Source organism: Schistocerca piceifrons, chromosome 4 (assembly GCF_021461385.2).
Source record: "Schistocerca piceifrons isolate TAMUIC-IGC-003096 chromosome 4, iqSchPice1.1, whole genome shotgun sequence".
In the NCBI taxonomy this organism is placed as follows: domain Eukaryota; kingdom Metazoa; phylum Arthropoda; class Insecta; order Orthoptera; family Acrididae; genus Schistocerca; species Schistocerca piceifrons.
In genome coordinates, this window is record NC_060141.1 from 98,735,089 (window position 1) to 98,760,148 (window position 25,060).

Consider the following 25,060-nt stretch of genomic DNA (forward strand, 5'->3'; position numbering starts at 1 on the left):
CAGTGTCAGCCAGTTTGCCGTGGCATACGGAGCTCCATCGCAGTCTTTAGCACTGGTAGCATGCCGCGACAGCGTGGACGTGAACCGTATGTGCAGCTGACGGACTTTGAGCGAGGGCGTATAGTGGGCATGCGGGAGGCCGGGTGGACGTACCGCCGAATTGCTCAACACGTGGGGCGTGAGGTCTCCACAGTACATCGATGTTGTCGCCAGTGGTCGGCGGAGGGTGCACGTGCCCGTCGACCTGGGACCGGACCGCAGCGACGCACGGATGCACGCCAAGACCGTAGGATCCTACGCAGTGCCGTAGGGGACCGCACCGCCACTTCCCAGCAAATTAGGGACACTGTTGCTCCTGGGGTATCGGCGAGAACCATTCGCAACCGTCTCCATGAAGCTGGGCTACGGTCCCGCACACCGTTAGGCCGTCTTCCGCTCACGCCCCAACATTGTGCAGCCCGCCTCCAGTGGTGTCGCGACAGGCGTGAATGGAGGGACGAATGGAGACATGTCGTCTTCAGCGATGAGAGTCGCTTCTGCCTTGGTGCCAATGATGGTCGTATGCGTGTTTGGCGCCGTGCAGCTGAGCGCCACAATCAGGACTGCATACGACCGAGGCACACAGGGCCAACACCCGGCATCATGGTATGGGGAGCGATCTCCTACACTGGCCGTACACCACTGGTGATCGTCGAGGGGACACTGAATAGTGCACGGTACATCCAAACCGTCATCGAACCCATCGTTCTACCATTCCTAGACCGGCAAGGGAACTTGCTGTTCCAACAGGACAATGCACGTCCGCATGTATCCCGTGCCACCCAATGTGCTCTAGAAGGTGTAAGTCAACTACCCTGGCCAGCAAGATCTCCGGATCTGTCCCCCATTGAGCATGTTTGGGACTGGATGAAGCGTCGTCTCACGCGGTCTGCACGTCCAGCACGAACGCTGGTCCAACTGAGGCGCCAGGTGAAAATGGCATGGCAGGCCGTTCCACAGGACTACATCCAGCATCTCTACGATCGTCTCCATGGGAGAATAGCAGCCTGCATTGCTGCGAAAGGTGGATATACACTGTACTAGTGCCGACATTGTGCATGCTCTGTTGCCTGTGTCTATGTGCCTGTGGTTCTGTCAGTGTGATCATGTGATGTATCTGACCCCAGGAATGTGTCAATAAAGTTTCCCCTTCCTGGGACGATGAATTCACGGTGTTCTTATTTCAATTTCCAGGAGTGTATGTTATTATTATTAACTGTGCTCTATTTAAAGTAGGAAACAGTTCGTTATACACTATAAGCCCAAGTAAATGCCCAATTCTTCCGCCAATCCACAAAATACGGTACCTGAGATGTGAAAGGCCACATTACGAATCAGTGTGTGAAGCTGATGAATCGAATCAATAAAATCTTAATACTGTTTAGAACCGGCAGCTCCATTCTTCCTTAGCCAGCGAGTTCCCAGAGAATGGTAGCCAGATCTGCCTTAAACAAACACTGGAATACGAAACTGTCTGCCCAGCCGCTGAAAGCGGCCGCCTGCTTTGTCCCCAAAGGTCAGCCAGCAATCCACAGTCTACGTCAGCTGCGTGGCATCAAACTGTAATGAGATTTCCTCTGCTCATCAATCGCTTATAGCATTCACAGCATCCAGATACGCCGAAAGAAAAAGCCGAAACGGGTTACACGGCAGTCCGGAAATTGCGCGATGCGGGAATGGAAATTGGCCAAAGAAGCCACTGAAATTACCTTATTTGAGAATGAATTTTTAGTATTATTGTCCGCGTTAATGTGACAGTACCGTACCGGAAAGATTTGTGTGTAATATTAATGGCTTTGAGGAATGGTATTAAGCAGTGGCGACAGCAAATTATCCAGCAGTAAAAAATGAACACATTGTTACTGGCGGGCTATGCTGCATGGGAAATGAACAACAGAGATCATCAACGAAACAGTAATATATCAAATAGCACATACAACTAATAAACACAAAAATGGAAGAGATGCTGGAAACGACAGAGCAAAAATTTTACAAAATGTAAAATAAGCTGCTCTTCAGAATTCACGTGGGAGTGCCACATTTGTGTGCACATTTGGATATTTTTCAAGTTACTGTCTTGCGATGGTATTAATACTGCCCTCCATGTTTTCCGATCTCGTTCTCATCTTCTGACCTCCACAAATGTATTGCTTCTGACATCACCTACAACCTCAGGTGCCTATTCCAGGCCTTGTATAACGACTACTATTTTTATTCTCCGCCGAACGCGTAAGATGCTTGGCTGTCGTAGCAACGTCTCACAGTTTCCTGTAAACGTCTTCCACATTCTTATTTCCTTATTTACGTTTTTGAACAAATGAAACTACATAGTCCCAGAATCCTTTTCAAGTGTCAAACGTCTGTGATGCATAAATGCAGACTGAAGTATCGAAAATTTGTACAAAATCCAGAATTCTAAACCGTTAAAGGTATGTACACACGGTAAAATTTTGTAAGAAAATTTCATATTGAACCAGAGATGGTCAAGCGTTGCATCTATTGTGTAGTAGCGTCGCTGCTCAACAGCGCTCGCTGGTTCAAGGTACGAGGGCAGTTCAATAAGTAATGCAACACATTTTTTTTTTGAAACAGGGGTTGTTTTATTCAGCATTGAAATACACCAGGTTATTCCCCAATCTTTTAGCTACACAACACTATTTTTCAACGTAATCTCCATTCAATGCTACGGCCTTACGCCACCTTGAAATGAGGGCCTGTATGCCTGCACGGTACCATTCCACTAGTCGATGTCGGAGCCAACGTCGTACTGCATCAATAACTTCTTCATCATCCGCGTAGTGCCTCCCACGGATTGCGTCCTTCATTGGGCCAAACATATGGAAATCCGACGGTGCGAGATCGGGGCTGTAGGGTGCATGAGGAAGAACAGTCCACTGAAGTTTTGTGAGCTCCTCTCGGGTGCGAAGACTTGTGTGAGGTCTTGCGTTGTCATGAAGAAGGAGAAGTTCGTTCTGATTTTTGTGCCTACGAACACGCTGAAGTCGTTTCTTCAATTTCTGAAGAGTAGCACAATACACTTCAGAGTTGATCGTTTGACCATGGGGAAGGACATCGAACAGAATAACCCCTTCAGCGTCCCAGAAGACTGTAACCATGACTTTACCGGCTGAGGGTATGGCTTTAAACCTTTTCTTGGTAGGGGAGTGGGTGTGGCGCCACTCCATTGATTGCCGTTTTGTTTCGGGTTCGAAGTGATGAACCCATGTTTCATCTCCTGTAACAATCTTTGACAAGAAATTGTCACCCTCAGCCACATGACGAGCAAGCAATTCCGCACAGATGATTCTCCTTTGCTCTTTATGGTGTTCGGTTAGACAACGAGGGACCCAGCGGGGACAAACCTTTGAATATCCCAACTGGTGAACAATTGTGACAGCACTACCAACAGAGATGTCAAGTTGAGCACTGAGTTGTTTGATGGTGATCCATCGATCATCTCGAACGAGTGTGTTCGCACGCTCCGCCATTGCAGGAGTCACAGCTGTGCACGGCCGGCCCGCACGCGGGAGATCAGACAGTCTTGCTTGACCTTGCGGCGATGATGACACACGCTTTGCCCAACGACTCACCGTGCTTTTGTCCACTGCCAGATCACCGTAGACATTCTGCAAGCGCCTATGAATATCTGAGATGCCCTGGTTCTCCGCCAAAAGATACTCGATCACTGCCCGTTGTTTGCAACGCACATCCGTTACAGACGCCATTTTAACAGCTCCGTACAGCGCTGCCACCTGTCGGAAGTCAATGAAACTATACGAGACGAAGCGGGAATGTTTGAAAATATTCCACAAGAAATTTCCGGTTTTTTCAACCAAAATTGGCCGAGAAAAAAAATGTGTTGCGTAACTTATTGAACTGCCCTCGTATTATGGGAAATATAGGAGAGTAACTTTAGATAGAGAGATGTATGGAGGAGTCTCAACGGTAAACACGTGTTGTATCTGATGTGTGCTGGGTATACACGGTTACTCATCTAACTCTGCCACCTCAAAACTCTGGAACAACAATAGATATTCAAAAACAGTTTCCACCAGCATGAGCGTACGGGGGTTTAGGAAACCAAATATTATGCGAAATTTTAAAACGTAAACAAATACTATATTCAACACAAACTTGTGCATTTTTAAATGGACACCCCCTGTTATTTCGTATGCAATCAATAGCATGAAAAATCACAAAAATAATGGCGGTGGTTGCATCGCAATACGTCAGTTACATCCCGAGAAATTGCGAAGCGAAGTTGACGCTTGAAGTAAATGAAGCGCACAGCTAGCGCACGTCCTGAGACTCACACAATGGGGAGGTATGCACAATCCACAAAAGTAAACAAGTAACACGTGCAACACGAAGTTACGCTTTTCAGACTGTAAATGTATGTTTATTCTTGCGAAATGACAAATAGAGCTACAATTAGAGAAAACACACTTGAATTCACTTTGCTAAACACATTTACTAGTGCCCTTTCGCCCACAGAAACTGTATTGTTGTGCATTACAGCCAGCATAGAAAATACACCCACATCTTGACCAATGAAACTGTGTCAAATGACTCTGAGCAGTGTGGGACTTAACATCTGAGGTCATCAGTCCCCTAGAACTTAGAACTACTTAAACCTGACTAATCTAAGGACATCACACACATCCATGCCAGAGGCAGGATTCGAGCCTGCGACCGAAGCGGTCGCGCGGTTCCAGACTGAATCGCCTAGAAACGCTCGGCTACAGCGGCCATCGAAACTGTGTCACGTCAACGAATGTTCGAAGTGCCCTCCGTTTGCATCAATACACGTTTGCAGACGGGTAACGAGAGAGTGTTGCACTGATTGTAGAGCTTCTACAGATATTGCCGCACACGCCGCAGTAATACGATGTTGCATATCCTCTACTGTCGTTGGGGGTTCTTGATACACTCTATCTCTCATTGCGCCCCAGAGAAAGAAGTCTAACGGCGTCCCTCCTAAAGAGGGATAGTTTAACCCATTCTTGAGCTGTACCTTACTTGAACTGGTCCACCTCTTATGTGTCAAATAATGCCGGTCCGCAGCTCGTGGTCGTGCGGTAGCGTTCTCGCTTCCCGCGCCCGGGTTCCCGCGTTCGATTCCCGGCGGGGTCAGGGATTTTCTCTGCCTCGTGATGACAAGGTGTTGTGTGATGTCCTTAGGTTAGTTAGGTTTAAGTAGTTCTAAGTTCTAGGTGACTGATGACCATAGATGTTAAGTCCCATAGTGCTCAGAGCCATTTGAACCATTTGAAATAATGCGGTATCAGAATGATGGATGTCTTGCGCATAATGTTTATTGTTGCGAAATGACAACAAGAGGTACAATTAATGGTAACACACTTGGTTTCACGTTTCTAAACCTCACAAGTTCTGAAATATGTGGCTTGTAAGGGATAGCAACGGCGTCACAGCTTCTGACGTGCTACATCGCATTTAGTACTGTGCTCAGAGCAAGGTTTGCCTGCACTGGCGAATGTTTTCTGCCGTAAACATACCAATAACACCACGGCATGCTCTACCTTCAGTGTACAAGTGTCTCCTAATCTGGTCTGCTGAACGGCTAAACCTGTTTTCTTGTGGCTTGTTACATTTGCCTTCATCTTGTCGATATGCCGGCCTTCAGTAATGAAGAAAAACTAGATATTATATTAATTTACGGCAAATGTCACAGAAATGCAACCGCAGCTGTTACACTGTGACCCAGATCGGCGGTGTCCGTCACGTCGAACCATTGGCAACATCTGCAAGACACTCATGGAAACAGGAAGCTGGCCTCCCACAAAACGTCGACGTACAACACCAGCGACGGGCAATGGAAACGAAATTGCTGTTCTGGCTGCTGCAGAGCACAATACTCAGGTAGGTGCACGAGCAATTGCACGAGGTGTAGGAACAAGCCATAGGAGTGTGTGCAGAATCTTGCATCCGCGTCGGTTTCATCTGCTGTAATACCGAAAATGCAGGATACATGGCACCTGCTACCGATATATAGTCTTTTTTTGGCTGAACTGTGTGTAAATATTTGTAATTTAGATGCTTTCTTTTAATAAGTAAGGACGTTGCTTCACTACATGTGTAAATTTAGGTAGAAGTCTGTTGGCATTTCATTGTATTTGTCTGTGTCTTGCTCTGAAACTTATAAGCTCTGGAAAAAATCCAAAGGAAATGTTTTTTGCATCGGCTAGCAACGATAATAGTAGTCCTTGTACGTTGTAAAATCTTTGAGTTGTTGCGCAGAGCGTGAGGAGAGAGGGAGACGGGTTCCAGCGCTTGTAGTGTGCGGAAGTGTGGTGTTAATGGTTGGGTTGTTTCGGGGAGAAGACCAGACAGCGAGGTCATCGGTCTCATCGAATTAGGGAAGGAAGTCAGCCGTGCCCTTTCAAAGGAACCATCCCGGCATTTGCCTAGAGCGATTTAGGGAAATCACGGAAAACCTAAATCAGGATGGCCGGACGCGGGATTGAACCGTCGTCCTCCCGAATTTGAGTCCAGTGTGCTAGCCACTGCGCCACCTCCCTCGGTGTGATGGTGTTAATGCTCTAGCAGTAGAGAGTACCATTTTGCGACATCATGTACGCTCGCCGGCCAAATGTCTAGTGGCAGGAGTAAGGACAGTGGACGGGCGGTAGAGAGGCTGTATTAATTACAGTTGCCCATTCCTGTAATTATCCTTGCTCCACAAGATGCTACCATCTTCAACAACAGCAGCAGTTCCAGAAACACAGATTCGTCGTCGGCTCCGAGTTTCGTTGTATTCACAGCACTGAAGTAAGACTGTTCGTTGGTAGAAAGTATTAATGGCTAACTCAGCAGCACAACTGAATGTAATTTGATTGATAAAATTTATTTAAATAATAATCAGCTAAACTCAGGGCGATTGTTTCTTCATTGTCCTCAGACCATGTCACCAAGCAAGGTCCTTGTTTCTTTTTTTCCTTATATGCCAACCGAATGTCACAAGAAACAAATTGAATAGTTATAGCCAGTTTATTAATGAATAATATCACTTTTAAGAATTTTAGCTTCAGTATACTTTAAATTGACTGTCGTACACCAGAGGATTCAGTATATGAGTAAAGTAAAGCAATTTCATTTTTCAAGTTTGAGAATCAATCACTGGAAAAATCCAAAACTAAAGAAATGCACAAATTAAGAATGTGGAAGTTTATTTTAGATATAGCTTGGAACATATGGCTGTTTTGTTTGGTATGTGTTCTATTATTTATTTCTGTTCAAGTCAGTAAAAAAGGCTCAGTTGTTCACACAATAATTTGAAATGCAATTTACAAAACAAGTAACTGCAAAGTAAAAGCGCTTGCTTTTTCTTTAAATTTCTTTGATGAAGTTACGTTGAGGCCACTGAAAGTCATTGTTCACATAACGAAGTTCAGTACTAATGTACAGTTTAATTGCATATTTTCAAATCATTACTCAATTTACTTTTTTTCAAAATTTAATGACAAACATAATGTAAGAGTGACTTCTAAGTTTTCTTTATCATTACATACTCACTTAAAATGAGTGTGAAAAAACGTGACAACCTTCAGTTACCACGTCAGTGTTTAATAATATATGTTTTTCTTTCCCATCATATTTTACGGGATTTTGGATGTAAATTACACAAGTGGGCTGGCGACCGTTAATGATTTCCTTTCCGTTCATTAGTGTAACTTTTGGATTCATGATCAGTGGTACCCCTTTTCTGTCCATTGTTGTTCGTGAGAGAATGTACAAAATAACTTTAATTTTTCCAAATTGTAACCCTGTTCGGTTTAATTACTTTTAGTAGACTTTTCCATCAGAAGGGTCTGTTGGATGGTTGGTTGGTTGGTTGTTTTGAGGAAGGAGACCAGACAGCGTGGTCATCGGTCTCATCGGATTAGGGAACGATGGGGAAGGAAGTCGGCCGTGCCTTTTCAGAGGAACCATCCCGGCATTTGCCTGGAGTGATTTAGGGAAATCACGGAAAACCTAAATCAGGATGGCCGGACGCGGGATTGAACCGTCGTCCTCCCGAATGCGAGTCCAGTGTCTAACCACTGCGCCACTTCGCTCGGTAGGTCTGTTGGACACTCTCCTCCTACTCATCGGTATTATTTCTTCGGGAAAGATAGCCTTATCCAATTAATAAATTTCTATTAGGCATATATCGAATCCACACAAGCAGGATAGGCTGATCAGTAAGGGGGAGGCTACACGTTCCATATCTCACTGCACCAAGAACTGTATGGGAATGACTTTGAATCCCGCATTACATTCTGTCGTTTTGCACTTCAGCAGTTGCAAAGGTAATCCAGCATTCGTAAGCAATACGTTGTTTACGGGCGAGGCTTCATTTACAAATCACGGTAATGTGACTCTGCGGAACGTGCACTACCGATTCGTGCCAAATCTCCACTGGATTCGCCAAGTTGCTCATCAACGACAGTGGTGTGTCAGTGTTTGGTGCGGTATCATTGCTAACTGTATTGTAGATCTCTGTTTTTACCATGGAACACTGAATGGACAGCGATATGCACCATTTCTTCAACACACGCTAGCATGGAGGATGAAGGATTGGAAACTCGTCCATCAGTGTGGTTCCAACATGGTGGATGTCCCGCACGCAATGCAAAAGTTGCCAGAGGCGTTCGAGATGCGACGTTTCCAAATAGGTGGATGGTGCAGGGAGGTGCTGTGTGATGACAAGTACGTTTCCTCAAAAATACAAGTTTAAAGGTTAGTGCCAGATTGTTACTTACCACAGGTCAATACCAGTTCCCAGATACATGTGGTTTTTGATTAGCTATTCTGCTCCAGAAGTTATTGTTTCAGTCATATTCGAATTAATTCAAATGTATGCTAAGCAACAGCCTTTCACAATAGCTGTATGCTAACCATACAATTTAAAGCACTAACAGGTAGCAGTGCGAAGAGCGTTACCATTGCGCAATAAAGGAAAGAAATTTTATTATTTCAGGGATAGCATTCATTAAACACAGGGACCATTATTTTCAAGTTGGTCAAGTTTTGTTTTATTACCAGGACCAATTTGAAATCTAAAGTGTTGCATCAGATTCAGTTTTTGTGTTATATAAATTCATACAGTTTTGGTTTGGTTTAAAAGCATTGACGGTTTACATTCTCGCAGTCAGAAAAGCAACGAGATAGAATACACGTTCTAATGGCTTTCCCATTCTAACTTACGTGTTGCAGGCTAATGTCAGTTATGTTACTTCAAGTGTACATGTTTCAACCAGGGTCTCCTATTTCCTAGGCAGATGCGCTAATGACTACGCTACTCTGGCACAGTGCCTTCGCTCGGTTGCGCGAATCATTTGACTAAACCACCTACGTCTGGGTTTTTGGTATGCACCTCAATGCTAATGCGCTATTCCCGTACAGTTGGAGAGCGTCTACAGTGCTGAGGCGTGAATAGGAATTTGTGACAAGGAAGATGGCTTTCTAGGAAGTCCGTGCCATAGTGTAATGCCACCGTCCTAGCGTGACGTAGTGGTAAAGGCATCTTCCTATTCGGCAGGACACCCAGCTTCGAACCGCACTTCTGTTCAAATTTTCATTCGTCGTTTCGGTCCGCATATGTACATATTCTTTTGAATTTTTTCATTTCTTGTTTTATCTCTCCGCTTAACTTCTAACATTCTTCGATAGCACCAATTTTCAAAAGGTGCTTCTCGGAATTTACAATGATCCACTTTCACTTTCCTCGAATCAATATCAGATACCAGTAGAACTCTTTTATTGCAGAAAGACCGACTGAGGCGAATGCAGCTACTGAAAAAGTGTGCAAATTCAGTCTCTAGATAGCTTTCCGTTACTTCCATCTGAGTGGTTTTGGACCATCTGCACATCTTCTAATTTATTACAGAAAATTGTTATTTAATTACAGTAGGTTCAAATTAAAAAATGCTTTACAATCTAAGTTTAGAAAGCTTAAATATTCTTAATGAATTAGTTACAATGCATATTTGTTCGACATACAATTTTTTAAAGTTACAGAGTAACCTGTCGAAAGTGTAACTGGAAGATCACTGTCATAACTAGCCACGCACTACGCTGCCGCCGCTTTACAACTTTTTTAAAAAAAAAGAGAGAGAGAAAAGAAAAGGAAAAAAAGTTATTGGTGCAACACCGACAACACTAAAAGCGCCCTCTATTTGTTGTGAGTGGACTGGTGTAATTCATAACAAATGCTCCTAAGTATAAATCAAAATAGTGATTCGGAATTTAAAATATTTTTAAAGAACTTGAAAAACAATTATCAAACTTTTTCAAATATTTTTATAATGCAAAGTTTGTAGCGCCCTCTATGGACTGATATAATATATAAAAGAAGTTCGTAAGCGTAACAAATCAAAAATCGATGAGAAAACTCCTATTATTAACTTAAAAAGAGCTTTAAAAAATTCCAAAGATATACTCTACTACTTCCATTTGGTGATCCCAGAGGTAGTAGTGCTCAAGAGTGCCTCTTTGGATTGAAAAAATTAATACGTAAAAATGTTCCTAAGCATAACATATAACAAAATCAGGTCTTTAAAAATATTAAAAGAACTTCTGACTGATTTAAGCGCTCCTGTGGCAACCTTACCTTCCCGAGTAGCAGTTGCGACCTACGTCCTCTATTATTTGCTGGATATATAGCAATACATGTCTTCCTCTATAGTTTTCACCATCTACAGCTCCCTCTAGTACCACGAAGGTTATCCCCTGATGTCTTAGCAGACGTATCATCTTGTCCCTTCTTGTCAGTGTTTTCCATGCGTTCCTTTCCTCGTTGATTCTATAGGGAAACCTCCTCATCCCTTGCCTTATCAGTGCTAATCTGCTTTCTGTGTCGTCCTTGTTCCGACCGTCGAGGGTTATTCTGATGTCTGGGTTACGAAATTCCTCAACTTTGTCTACTTCGTGGTTCCCAATTTTAATGTTGAGTTTCTCGCTGTTCTTATTTCCTCTACATCTCATTACTTTCGTCTTTCTTCGATTTACTCTCAATTCACTGTACTTATTAGACTGCTCATTTCGTTTATCACATTCTGCAATTCTTCTTCACTTTCACTGAGGACAGCAATGTCGTCATCGAATCTTCTCGTTGTTATCTTTTCACCCTGAGTTTAATCCCACTCTTGAACTTTCCTTATATTTCTCTCATTGCTTTTTCGATGTATAGATCAAACAGTAGGGACAAAAGACTACATTCCTGTCTTACACCCGTTTTAATCCGAACACTTCATTCTTGGTCTTCAAGGCTTATTGTTCCTTCTTGGTTCTATTACATATTGTATATTATCCCTCTTTCCCTACAGCTTACCCCCATTTTTCTCAGATTTCGAACATCTTGCACCATTTTACAGTGTCGAACGTTTTCTCCAAGTTGACAAATACTATGAATATGTCTCTATTTTTCTTTAGTCTTGCTTCCATTACCAACCACAACGTCAGATTTGCCTCTCTGGTTCCTTTACCTTTCCTAAAGCTAAACTGATCGTCATCTAACCGATCCTCAATTTTCTCTACCAATCTTCTGTATATTACTCTTGTCACACCTTGGATGCATGAGCTCTTAAGCTGATTGTGGGATAATTCTTGCAGTTTGATGGCTTTGCCATCTTCGGAATCGTGTAGATGATATTTTTCCGAAAGTCTGATGGTATATCGCCAGCCTCATGCATTCTACACACCAACATGAATAGGCGTTTTGTTGCCACTACCTCATAATGATTTTACAAATTCAGATGAAATGTTATCAATCCCTTCTGCTTTATTTGTTCTTTAAGTCTTCCACAGCGCTTTTGAATTCTGATTTCAATACTGGATCCCTATCTCTTTCCTGTCGACTCCTGTTTCTTCTTCTATAACGTCATCAGAAAAGTCTTATTGTATCGTATCGAATGAGAATGCCAGCGCAGTCCAACATTATAGGGACCACAGTTGCGTGCGGTCGGACAGGTATGTGCGGCCTTGCTGCGATGATGATAGCCACGTCGCCCAACAACTCACCGTGCTTTTGCTCACTGTCAGGTCTCCGTAGACATTCTGCAGAAGCCTGTGAATTTCACCCATGCTTTGGTTTCCCCCCCCCCCCCCCCCAAAAAAAAACTAAATGACCGCCCTTTGCTTGGGATGCACCTCCGTTACAGGCGGCATTTTGAATGCTACTTGTAACGCCACAATCTGTTAGAATTTCCTGAAAGTATAGAAATTGAAACGGTAACATTCCACGATGTTCCGCAACAAATTTTTCGTACTTCTAACCGAAATTGTCCGAGAAAATTATGTGTTGCATCAGTTATTGAAAGTTCCTCATATAATCGGTTCCTTCGTCGACTACTAGACTCAGTGCCAGGTGTAACCCAAAACTTTAGAAAAAGGCTAAGTTCGTTAGTACATGAGTCCCGCATTTATACTGTCATCATTGGCAGATTCTTTAATCTTTTAATTACCAACTGCTAAAATTACAGTTTTTTAAGTGACAGCCGTGACAACACATCATACGAAACTTTACTAAACGCGTTCGCTAAGTGCAGTCTTGACTGGACTGTTCCGAAGCCCATTGATGATGGAAATCTAATGGATCCAATTACAAGAAAGAGACCTAACCACTTTAAAGATGTCCAAATAGAAAGAGGTATCAGTGACCATGATGCAGTTTTGGCAACAGATTATCGTATTCCAAAGGATAATTTACATTTTCAGCAAAGCGGATAAAGAGGCAGTAGTATCGCATCTCAAGAAGGAGCTCGCAACATTTAACCTTGGAGCGGAGGCTCAGGTTCAGAATAACACAAGACGCACTTGATAGATATGTATCTGGTAGAATAGCTTATGATGGAGGACTCCGTTCGTGGTATAGTCACCTTAAAACAATTCCAATGAAACAGAGACTATTGCATAATAGGTGTAAAGCAAAGAATAAGGCTATAATAAGGAAGTTGCCGAATGACGCTCATTTGGCTGTCAAAAGGGTGACAGATTAATCCTTGAACTACTACAGTAGCAAATATTATCGAAAGAACTCTCATAAAACCCGACATTCTCGTCATACAGAACAGCAAACAGAACACAGTATGTTGTTATCAATGGAGAGATGTCTACAGACGTTAAAGTAACCTCTGGCGTGCTACAGGGGAGTGTTATGGGACCATTGCTTTCCACAATATATATAAATTACCTAGTGGATAGTGTCGGAAGTTCCACGCGGCTTTTCGCGGATGATGCTGTAGTATACACAGAAGTTGCAGCATTAGAAAATTGTAGCGAAATGCAGGAAGATCTGCAGCGGATAGGCACTTGGTGCAGGGAGTGGCAACTGACCCTTAACATTGATAAATGTAATGCATTGCGAATACCTAGAAAGAAGGATCCTTTATTGTATGATTACATGACAGCGGAACAAACACTGGTAGCAGTTACTTCTGTAAAATATCTGGGAGTATGCGTGCGGAACGATTTGAAGTGGAATGATCACATAAAATTAATTGTTGGTAAGGCGGGTACCAGGTTGAGATTCATTGGGAGAGTCCTTAGAAAATGTAGTCCATCAACAAAGGAGGTGGCTTACAAAACCTATACTTGAGTATTGCTCATCAGTGTGGGATCCGTACCAGATCGGGTTAACGGAGGAGATAGAGAAGATCCAAAGAAGAGCGGCGCGTTTCGTCACAGGGTCATTTGATAACCGCGATAGCGCTACGGAGATGTTTAGCAAACTCAAGTGGCAGACTCTGCAAGAGAGGCGCTCTGCATCGCGGTGTAGCTTGCTCGCCAGGTTTCGAGATGGTGCGTTTCTGGATGAGCTATCGAATATATTGCTTCCCTCTACTTATACCTCCCGAGGAGATCACTAATGTAAAATTAGAGAGATTCGAGCGTGAACGGAGGCTTTCAGACAGTCGTTCTTCCCGCGAACCATACGTGACTGGAACAGAAAAGGGAGGTAATGACAACGGCACGTAAAGTGCTCTCCGCCACACACCGTTGGGTGGCTTGCGGAGTATAAATGTAGAAATGTAAATGTAGATACTCGTATGTAGAGGTTGTTAGAGGTACCCAGAGTCGGTGTCCAGACTCTCACGGACTAAACGGGGACTGAAATTAATACTATTAAAGCAAAAGCAGAAACGATAAACTCGGTTTTCAAATGTTCCTTGGCAAACGAAAATCCAGAGGTATTGTCCCAATTTAATTCTCACACCACTGCAAAGAGGAGCGAAGTGGTGTTGAGACACAGCTGCAATCGCTAAAATTGTTGAATGTTCCAGCAGAGGACAGAATGCCTGTTAGATTCTATACCAAGTTTTCGGCAGAGTTATTCGTTATATTAATAACAATCTACCGTAGAGCCTCAAACAAACGAAAAACTGTATCCAGTAGTTGGAATAAAGCACAGGTCACACCCGGCTACAAGAAGGGTTGCAGAAGTGATCCACGAAACTACAGTTCAATATCCTTGACGTGCATTTGGTGCAGGACAGACATATGAGATATCTCGAACAGAATAACTTCGTCCATGCAAACCAGCATGCATTCTGGAAACATCCTTCACATGAAACTTAAGTCATTTTTCTCACATGACTTCCTGAAAGCCATCGCTCAAGACAGTCAGGTAGATGCAATGTTTCCGAGTTCCGAAAAGAGTTTGACTTAGAACCACACGTACACTCCTTATTACGATCGTACGGAGTATCAAGCGAAATTTGTGACTGAATTGGAGCGTTTCTGGTAAGGAGGACGCAAAATGTTATCATGGATGGAAAATGATTGAAGGTTAATATAACTTCAGGTGTGCCCCAGAGAAGTGTGTTAGGATGTGGCTTAAATTCAAAGAAATACTATCGACAGCAATTGTGAGATTTATACCAAATAAATTAACATACAACCGAGCTGATCCTCCTTGATACACAAAACGGGTTAGAACACTGTTGCAGAAACAACGAAACAAACATACCAAATTTAAACAGACGAAAAATCCCAAAGGTTGGCGCTCTTTTACAGAAGCTCGAAATTTAGCGCGGACTTCAATGCGAGATGCCTTTAACAGTTTCCACAACGAACCTTTGTCTCGAAACCTGGCAGAAAATCCAAAGGGATTCTGATCGTATGTGAAGTACGTTAGCGGCAAGAAACAATCAATGCCTTCTCTGCACGATAGCAATGGAGGTACTATCGAAGACAGTGCTGACAAAGCAGAGTTACTAAACACAGCCTTCCGAAATGCCTTCACAAAAGAAGACGATGCAAATATTCCAGAATTCGAATCGAGAACAGCTGCCAACATGAGTAACGTAGAAGTAAATATCCTCGGAGTAGTGAAGCAACTTAAATCACTTAATAAAAGCAAGTCTTCTGGTCCAAACAGTATGCCAATTAGGTTCCTTTCGGAGTAAGCTGATGTATGAGCTCCATACTTAACAATCATATACAACCATACGCTCGACGAAATATCCGTACCCAAAGATTGGAAAGTTGCACAGGTCACACAAATATTCAACAAAGGTAGTAGGAGTAATCCACGAAATTACAGGCCCATATCGTTAACGTCGATTTTAGAACATATATTGTGTTCGAACATTATGAATTACCTCGAAGAAAACGGTCTATCTACACAGTCAACATGGATTTAGAAAACATCGTTCGTGTGAAATACATCTCTTTATTCACATGAAGTGTTGAGTGCTATTGACAAGGGATTACAGACCGATTCCGTATTTCTGATTTCCGGAAGGCTTTTGACACTGTACAACACTAGCGACTGGTAGTGAAGTTGCGTGCTTATGGCATATCGTCTCAGTTATGTGACGATTTGTGATTTCCTGTCAGAGACGTCACAGTTCATAGTAACTGACGGAAAGTCATCGAGTAAAACAGAAGTGATTTCTGGCATTCCCCAAGGTCCTTTGCATTTCCTTATCTATATAAACGTTTTTGGAGACAATCTGAGCAGCCGTTTTCAGTTGTTTGCAGATGACGCTGTTGTTTATCGACTAATAAAGTCATCAGAAGACCAAAACAAACTGCAAAACGATTTAGAAAAGATATCTGAATGGTGCCAAAAGTGGCAGTAGGCCATAAATAACGAAAAGTGTGAGGTCATCCACATCAGTGCTAAAAGCAACTTGTTAAACTTCGGTTGCTCGATAAATCAGTCTAATCTAAAAAAACGTAAATTCAACTAAATACCTAGGTATTACAATAACGAACAACTTAAACTGGAAGGAACACAGAGAAAATGTTGTGGGGATGTTAATCAAAGACAGCGTTTTATTGGCAGGACACTTAGAAAATGTAACAGACCTACTAAAGAGACTGCCTACACGACGCATGTCGCGTCCTCTTTTAGAATACTGCTGCGCGGTGTGGGATCCATACCAGATAGGACTGACGGAGTACATCGAAAAGTTCAAAGAAAGGCAGCACGTTTTTTATCATCACGAAATATAGGAGAGGGTGTCACAGAAATGATAAAGAATTTGGGCTGGACATAATTAAAAGAAAGGTGTTTTTCACTGCGACGGAATTTTCTCACGAAATTCCAATCACCCACTTTCTCCTCCGAATGCGAAAGTATTTTGTTGACAACGACCTACATAGAGAAGAACGATCACCAAGATAAAATAAGGGAAATCAGAGTTCGTACGGAAAAATACAGGTGTTCATTCTTTCCGCGCGTTATACGAGAATGGAATAATAGAGAATTTTGAAGGTGGTTCGATGAACGCTCTGCCAGGTACTTAAGTGTGGTTTGCAGAGTATCCATGTAGATGTAGAAGTACATGTAGATATAGATGTAGACACATGTTGTTCGTGTTGTACGAGGGCGTGCTGAAAAGTAATGAATGCGAATTTTTTATGGAAACTCTTAAAGCTTCCTAAACAAAACAAACGTTATTGACGTTCTACATATTTATTCTTCATGTCTATTTATTTATTTCCCAACGTAGTCACTCCGGCGACCAACACATTTCTCTGAACGAGAGGCCAGTTGGTTGATATCGTCACTGTAGAACGTTTGACTTTGTTGATAGAGCAAGTCTTGCAGCACCTGATAACTATCAAAGTTAAGTCCTCTAAGGTGGTCTTTTGCTTTGGAAACACTTGAAAATCGGATGGGGCCAGGTTGGGACTGCATGGAGAATGATCGATAACAGTGAACCAAAGGCGTCGGATTGTTGCAGATGTCGCAGCGTTCGTGTGTGGCTTGACATCGTCATGCTGAAGGAGGCCGGCCGGAGTGGCCGAGCGGTTCTAGGCGCTACAGTCTGGAACCGCGCGATCGCTACGGTAACAGGTTCGAATCCTGCCTCGAGCATGAATGTGTGTGATGTCCTTAGGTTAGTTAGGTTTAAGTAGTTCTAAGTTCTAGGGGACTGATGACCTCAGAAGTTAAGTCCCATAGTGCTCAGAGCCATTTGAACCATTTTGCTAAAGGAGAGGCCGCTCCCTGTGTGGATGAACTCTTCGAATTCGAAACTCGACTACCGCACGCTGTTTCCCACGCACCGAGGTAATTACGTTACACACCGCCATGTTAGAAGCTACAATTCGGAGCCCTCTTGTGGCAGAAGATTGCAACTTGTGTCAACGAAGCGGGAAAGTCAACTGAGTAATATGCATGACATGTAATATCTCAACCGATACTGACAAAATAATAAAAAATACAGATACATTACTTTTCAGCGCACCCTCGTATATTGATATCATTGCTGACAATAGTAACTTCAGACTTTTCGTAGATGATGAAGTTATCTATAATTCAGCAACGTCTGAAAAAATCTTCAGAGATGCATAGTCTGATCTTAATTAGATTTCAAAGTGGTCCAAAGCTTAACTTTCTTGGTATGTTCAAAAACGTAAAATTGTACACTTTACTTGCGATAAACATAGTATCGTGTGACTATATTGTCAACGAGTTACTGCTGGAATTGGTCAACTCATACAAATACCTGGATGTAGCATTTTGTGGGGATATGAAATAAACGATCACATAGGCTCAGTCGTGGGTGAAGCAGATGGCAGACTTCGGTTTATTGGTAGAATATTAGGGAAATGCCATCAGGCTACGAAGAAGATTATGTACAAGACATTCGAGCATCCTACTGTAGAGAATTGCTGAAGTGTATAGGGTCTGTACCAAGTAGGACTAACAGGGAAGGGTAAACGTATACAGAGTAGAGAAACAGGACTGGTCACAGGCTAATTTAACCCGTGAGAGAGTATCACAGAGAGGCTGAAAAACTCAAATGACAGACATTCGAAGGTAGACGTGAGCTATCCCGCAAAAGTCGACTTACAAAGTTTCAAGCAGCGGTTTTAAGTGATAACCACAACTCGCTACGTATCTCCCCCGCAGGGATTATGAGGACGAGATTAGATTGATAAAAGCTTGCACAAATATAAATTGTTATGATGATGACGAACGAGTCGTCGCCAATGTTGACTGGTGGCCAATGCTAAATAGAAACATATAAATCACAGCAGGTTTGTCAGCAACGTCGATGAGGTGATAGTTGCATGGTCCGGATCTGCAACGACCAAAATAAATAGAAGTCGTTGGTAAAACATAATGTATATTGTACTTAACTGGTTGTACAGGATTCTTCTTGGCTGCATACATATAATCATAAACAGAGAGCTATTGAGGCCTCACTTAGGCCATACGTTACTAAGCGCCTTGTTAGAGGTTGCTTCCTATCAGCTGAAGGCTATGCTACTTTACTACTTGACGTCCCGAGCAAGAGTGGACGAGAGCTCGCTAGATACTTGTCACAAGCCCCGGAGCGGCGATATTCGCGACTCGCGGGTCCAGCGATATCTATTACGGACCGCGGTCGATAACTGCAACTCCTAACAAGTGTGGTATCGAACGTTGATACAACACATATGAACAGTTATTCGTACCGCGATCCAAACGTCAATGAACGGGAAGAGGACCCAATAACCGGTACAATCTGATGTATCCTCTCCCATCTATTTTAGTAGTTTGAAGAGTATGGTTGTAGGTGAAGTTTCCACCGTAACGGTCGTCTCCATACGTTACGTAAAATTAATATACTTCGTAAAAGGTGTCCACAGACAGGCAATCGGAGACATTAGGGCACTTACAGAATTCAGAGCAAAAACAATACAAAATAGTGCTAAACTTCATTTTAAGAACAGATATTTGGTATTAGGACTCTTACCAAGAGTTGCAAAAATTAAAATTAAAACTGACTCGAGAACTGCTGAAACAATAAAAGAAGAAACTGCAATTCTAATACCACAACTGAGCTGAAAGAAGCCTGTCAAAAAATATCATTAAATAGTGTACTACTGCCATCGCTGTTTTCTATCACTTAGCAGTTAATAGATAACCGGATAAAGAAAAAAAATTATTCTGGGGAGACTGAAGCTAGCACTACAGTACGATACAGATTTTTTCTGTTTTCCTGTGCTATCGTTTTCCTTGTTTTCGGCTTTATTTACTTTGTAAGATAGAGGATTTATTTTGTGACAAGTTTTGTAACTCTGTTTCTTTGATCAGCTTTGTTTTTCTTTACTTCATGGAGTGCTGTTAACCCATAGTTTTCAATTTTTCTGACGCTGTGAGTTTGTACGTAAAACGATGTACTAGGAATCTTTGAAAGTGTACTTTAAGCGAGATGTGTTGAGCTGTAGAAAAATTTCACCAGGTCGACAAAGACAAAACACCAGCAAATGGTCTGGACCGAGAACAAAAGGTGATTGCAGTGGTGCGTGATTGTAAGCGTACTGTGACCATGGCACATGCTAAGTAACTAGTGGATGATACACTTTCGTGGTTTTCGTGGGTACATGGGCATAAACCTAATAACTCAACGCGTCGCTTGGCTTCTCATTCGGACCCCTACTCGGAACTTGAAACTATAATATGCACATCGCCGAGCCGTGTGAATGACATACAAGTGCAAGTATGGTTTTGATTGTAGACAGCGCAGAATGTTTAATGCATACCACAGACTCTCGAAATAAACTGGAAATACTGCAAAGCATTCTCTCGTCTTGAACTGATATTCGACACAATAATTTTTATGTATGGTGTGCTGATCGCTGCGTGGTTGATACGAGTGTACGATGATTGCTGTGTACAAGGTAGATGGTTTGTGGCGTACCAAGAACTGTTAAACCAAATTACAAATATATTAATATACCTTTTTCATATATTGCTAATCGCATTGCCGCGGTGGTAACACCGGTTCCAGCAGATCACAGGTGTCACCCACTGTCGGACTTGGCCAGCACTTGCATGGATTGACCGTTCGGGTCTGCGGAGCGCTATCGGCGAGCGAGGTGCGCTCGGCCCTTGTGAGGTCAGTTGAGGAGCCTCTTGGTTTAGAAATAGCAGCTGCCGGGAGAGCGGTGTGCTGACCATATGCCGCTCCTGATCCGTATCCAATGACGCCTATTTGCTGAGGATGACACGGCATCCGGTCGGTACTGTTAAGCCCTCCGAGACCTGTGTCAGACGGAGACTTATTTAGCACTGTGGTGACGTGTGTTACTAGCCGCGATCGAACAGGAAATAAGAAATTCAAAAAATAAACAAACATTTAGGACTTCGGGTTACGTCATGTGTAAATTAAATGATCCGTGTCTTGCCTATATCACTACACGTAGATAAGCTAATTGAGAGGATTCTGCAAACATCGCGCGTTGTCTCTACACCGAACAGCTTCGATCGAGAGGATCACCAAGACGGTGGTAATTACTAGACAGGACCTTCCTGAATTCTGGTCTTTGAAAAATGATGAAAAGCTCAAATCCTCAGGAACTGTTATTGTAAATAATGTTTTAAAAGACTTTTGTAAAAGACATGTCAGCTTATCAATGTCACTGATTTTCAGATAACTGCTAAATCCATCACTGAACTGCATTTTTCAGTAACATGCAGAATTAAAATTTATTTACTTCGTTAAACCATTTTTATTATACACATTGTTGTTATTGTTGTGGTCTTCAGTCCAGAGACTAGTTTGATGCAGCTCTCCATGCTACTCTATCCTGTGCAAGCTTCTTCATCTCCCAGTACCTACTGCAACCTACATCCTTCTGAATCTGCTTGGTGTATTCATCTCTTGGTCTCCGTCCACGATTTTTACCCTCCACGCTGCCCTCCAGTGCTAAATTGGTGATCCCTTGATGCCTCAGAACATGTCCTACCAACCGATCCGTTCTTCTAGTCAAGTTGTGCCACGAACTCCTCTTCTCCTCAATCCTATTCAGTACCTCCTCATTAGTTATGCGATCTACCCACCTAATCTTCAGCATTCTTCTGTAGCACCACATTTCGAAAGCTTCTATTCTCTTCTTGTCTAAACTATTTATTGTGCCACGAACTCCTCTTCTCCTCAATCCTATTCAGTAGCTCCTCATTAGTTATGCGATCTACCCACCTAATCTTCAGCATTCTTCTGTAGCACCACATTTCGAAAGCTTCTATTCTCTTCTTGTCTAAACTATTTATTGTCCACGTTTGACTTCCATACATGGCTACACTCCATACAAATACTTTCAGAAACGACTTCCTGACATTTAAATCTATACTCGTTGTTAACAAATTTCTCTTCTTCAGAAACTCTTTCCTTTCCATTGCCAGTCTACATTTTACATCCTCTCTACTTTGATCATCATCAGTTATTTTGCTCCCCAAATAGCAAAACTCCTTTACTACTTCAAGTGTCTCTTTTCCTAATATAACACCCTCAGCATCACCCGACTTAATTCTACTACATTCCATTATCCTCGTTTTGCTTTTGTTGATGTTCATCTTATATCCTCTTTTCAAGACACTATCCATTCCGTTCAACTGCTCTCCCAAGTCCTTCGCCGTCTCTGACAGAATCACAATGTCATCGGCGAACCTCAAAGTTTTTATTTCTTCTCCATGGATTTTAATACCTACCCCGAATTTTTCTTTTGTTTCCTTCACTGCTTGCTCGATATACAGATTGAATAACATCGGGGAGAGACTACAACCCTGTCTCACTCCTTTCCCAACCACTGCTTCCCTTTCATGCCCCTCAACTCTTATAACTGCCATTTGGTTTCTATACAAATTGTAAATAGCCTTTCGCTCCCTATATTTTACCCCTGCCACTTTCAGAATTTGAAAGAGAGTATTGCAGTAAACATTGTCAAAAGCTTTCTCTACGTCAACAAATGCCAGAAACGTAGGTCTGCCTTTCCTTAATCTTTCTTCTAAGATAAGTCGTAGGGTCAGTATTGCTTCACGTGTTCCAATATTTCAACGGAATCCAAACTGGTCCTCACCTAGGTCGGTTTCTACTAGTTTTTTCATTCGTCTGTAAGGAATTTGCGTTAGTATTTTGCAGCCGAGACTTCTTAAACTGATAGTTGGGTAATTTTCACATCTGTCAACACCTGCTGTCTTTGGGATTGGAATTATTATATTCTTCTTGATGTCTGAGGGTATTTCGCCTGTCTCATACATCTTGCTCATCAGATGGTAGAGTTTTGCAGGACTGGCTGTCCCAAGGCTGTCAGTAGTTCTAATGGAATGTTGTCTACTCCCGCGGCCTTGTTTCGACTCAGGTCTTTCAGTGCTCTGTCAAATTCTTCACGCAGTATCATATCTCCCATTTCATCTTCATCTACATCCTCTTCCATTTCCATAATATTGTCCTCAAGTACACCGCCCTTGTATAGATCCTCTATATACTCCTTCCACCTTTCTGCTTTCCCTTCTTTGCTTAGAACTGGGTTTCCATCTGAGCTCTTAATATTCATACAAGTGGTTCTCTTTTCTCCAAATGTCTCTTTAATTTTCCTGTAGGCAGTATCTATCTACATTTGTCCTCTAGCCATGCCTGCTTAGCCATTTTGCACTTCCTGTCAATCTCATTTTTGAGACGTTTGTATTCCTTTTTGCCTGCTTCATTTACTGCATTTTTATTTTTTCTCCTTTCATCAATTAAATTCAATATTTCTTCTGTTACCCAAGGATTTCTACTAGCCTTCGTCTTTTTACCCACTTGATCCTCTTCTGCCTTTACTACTTCATCCCTCAAAGCTACCCATTCTTCTTCACCAGCATTTCTTTCCCCCATTCCTGCCATTTGTTCCCTTACGCTCTCCCTGAAACTCTGTACAACCTCTGGTTTAGCCAGTTTATCCAGGTCTCATCTCCTTAAATTCCCACCTTTTAACAGTTTCTTCAGTTTTAATCTACAGCACATAACCAATAGATTGTGGTCAGAGTCCGCATCTGCCCCTGGAAATGTCTTACAATTTAAAACCTGGTTCCCAAATCTCTGTCTTACCATTATATAATCTATCTGAAATCTGTCAGTATCTCCAGGCTTCTTCCATGTATACAACCTTCTTTTATGATTCTTCAACCAAGTGTTAGCTATGATTAAGTTGTGCTCTGTGCAAAATTCTACCACGCGGCTTCCTCTTTCATTTCTTAGCCTCAATCCATGTTCAACTACTACGTTTCCTTCTCTCCCTTTTCCTACTACCGAATTCCAGTCACCCATGACTATTAAATTTTCGTCTCCCTTCACTATCTGAATAATTTCTTTTATTTCGTCATACATTTCTTCAATTTTTTCGTCATCTGCAGAGCTAGTTGGCATATAAACCTGTACTACTGTAGTAGGCGTGGGCTTCGTGTCTATCTTGGCCACAATAATGCGTTCACTATGCTGTTTGTAGTAGCTTACCCGCATTCCTATTTTTTTTATTCATTATTAAACCTACTCCTGCATTATCCCTATTTGACTTCGTATTTATAACCCTGTATTCGCCTGACCAAAAGTCTTGTTCCTCCTGCCACTGAACTTCACTAATTCCCACTATATCTAACTTTAACCTATCCATTTCCCTTTTTAAATTTTCTAACATACCTGCCCGATTAAGGGATCGTACATTTCACGTTCCGATCCGTAGAACGCCAGTTTTCTTTCTCCTGATAACGACGTCCTCTTCAGTAGTCCCACGCGTTTGTCTGACCTCTCAACAGATACTCCTCCGTTGTGGTTGCACCTACGGTACGGCTATCTGTATCGCTGAGACACGCAAGCCTCCCCACCAACGGCAAGGTCCATGGTTCATGGGGGAAGATTATATTATACACGTTATAATTTTGCAAATCCATTAACTTCCGACACTGTCCTCACTATTGGAAATAACTGCAATTACCTGACAGACTAGAGTTTTACATTCGTGCTGGCCGGTGTGGCCATGCGGTTCTAGGCGCTACAGTCTGGAACCGTAGGACCGCTACGGTCGCAGGTTCGAATCCTGCCTCGGGCATGGATGTGTGTGACGACCTTAGGTTAGTTAGGTTTAAGTAGTTCTAAGTTCTAGTGGCCTGATGACCTTAGAAGTTAAGTCTCATGGTGCTCAGAGCCATTTGAACCATTTTACATTCGTTTTTACTCGATTATAAATATTTACCCGTGTTGTTTGAAAGTGATATTTTTTGCATTTGCATGTTACTTTGTTTTAGTGCCAATTTTCGTGTCAGCACTTGAGCAAATACGTTTTCTGTGCAGTATCCGCCATTATTTCAGCAAACAGCAGCCAGCTACGACTAGTTAATGTGTTGGGAAAATTTCTGATTTTGGCAGATGTATGAATGCCCTATCACGCAGTTTTCAGTTAATCCTGGGAAAAGTTAAATGTTTCGGTTTCAGTTAGCTTCAGATATACGTACGTAGAATACGAAAGGATACGTATTGTAGTTCCTCCACTTTTACCGTATCAGCGTTGTCATTTCTCATTAGATTGATGAGATAGAGGGGTGGGGAGAGGTTCCTGTTTAGTCACATATCAGGACTGAGTAACGTGACAAGACCTACGAAGATATAACAGGATCTCAGAAAATAAAAAGACCTGTCCAAATATTTCCTGAAAAGCTAGTAGATATGAGAAATGGCGTTAGACAAAGACGAACGATTACTTAGAAAAAGTTTTCCATTAAAGAGAGAAGAGATTGTCACAAAAGTTAAAGAAACGATCT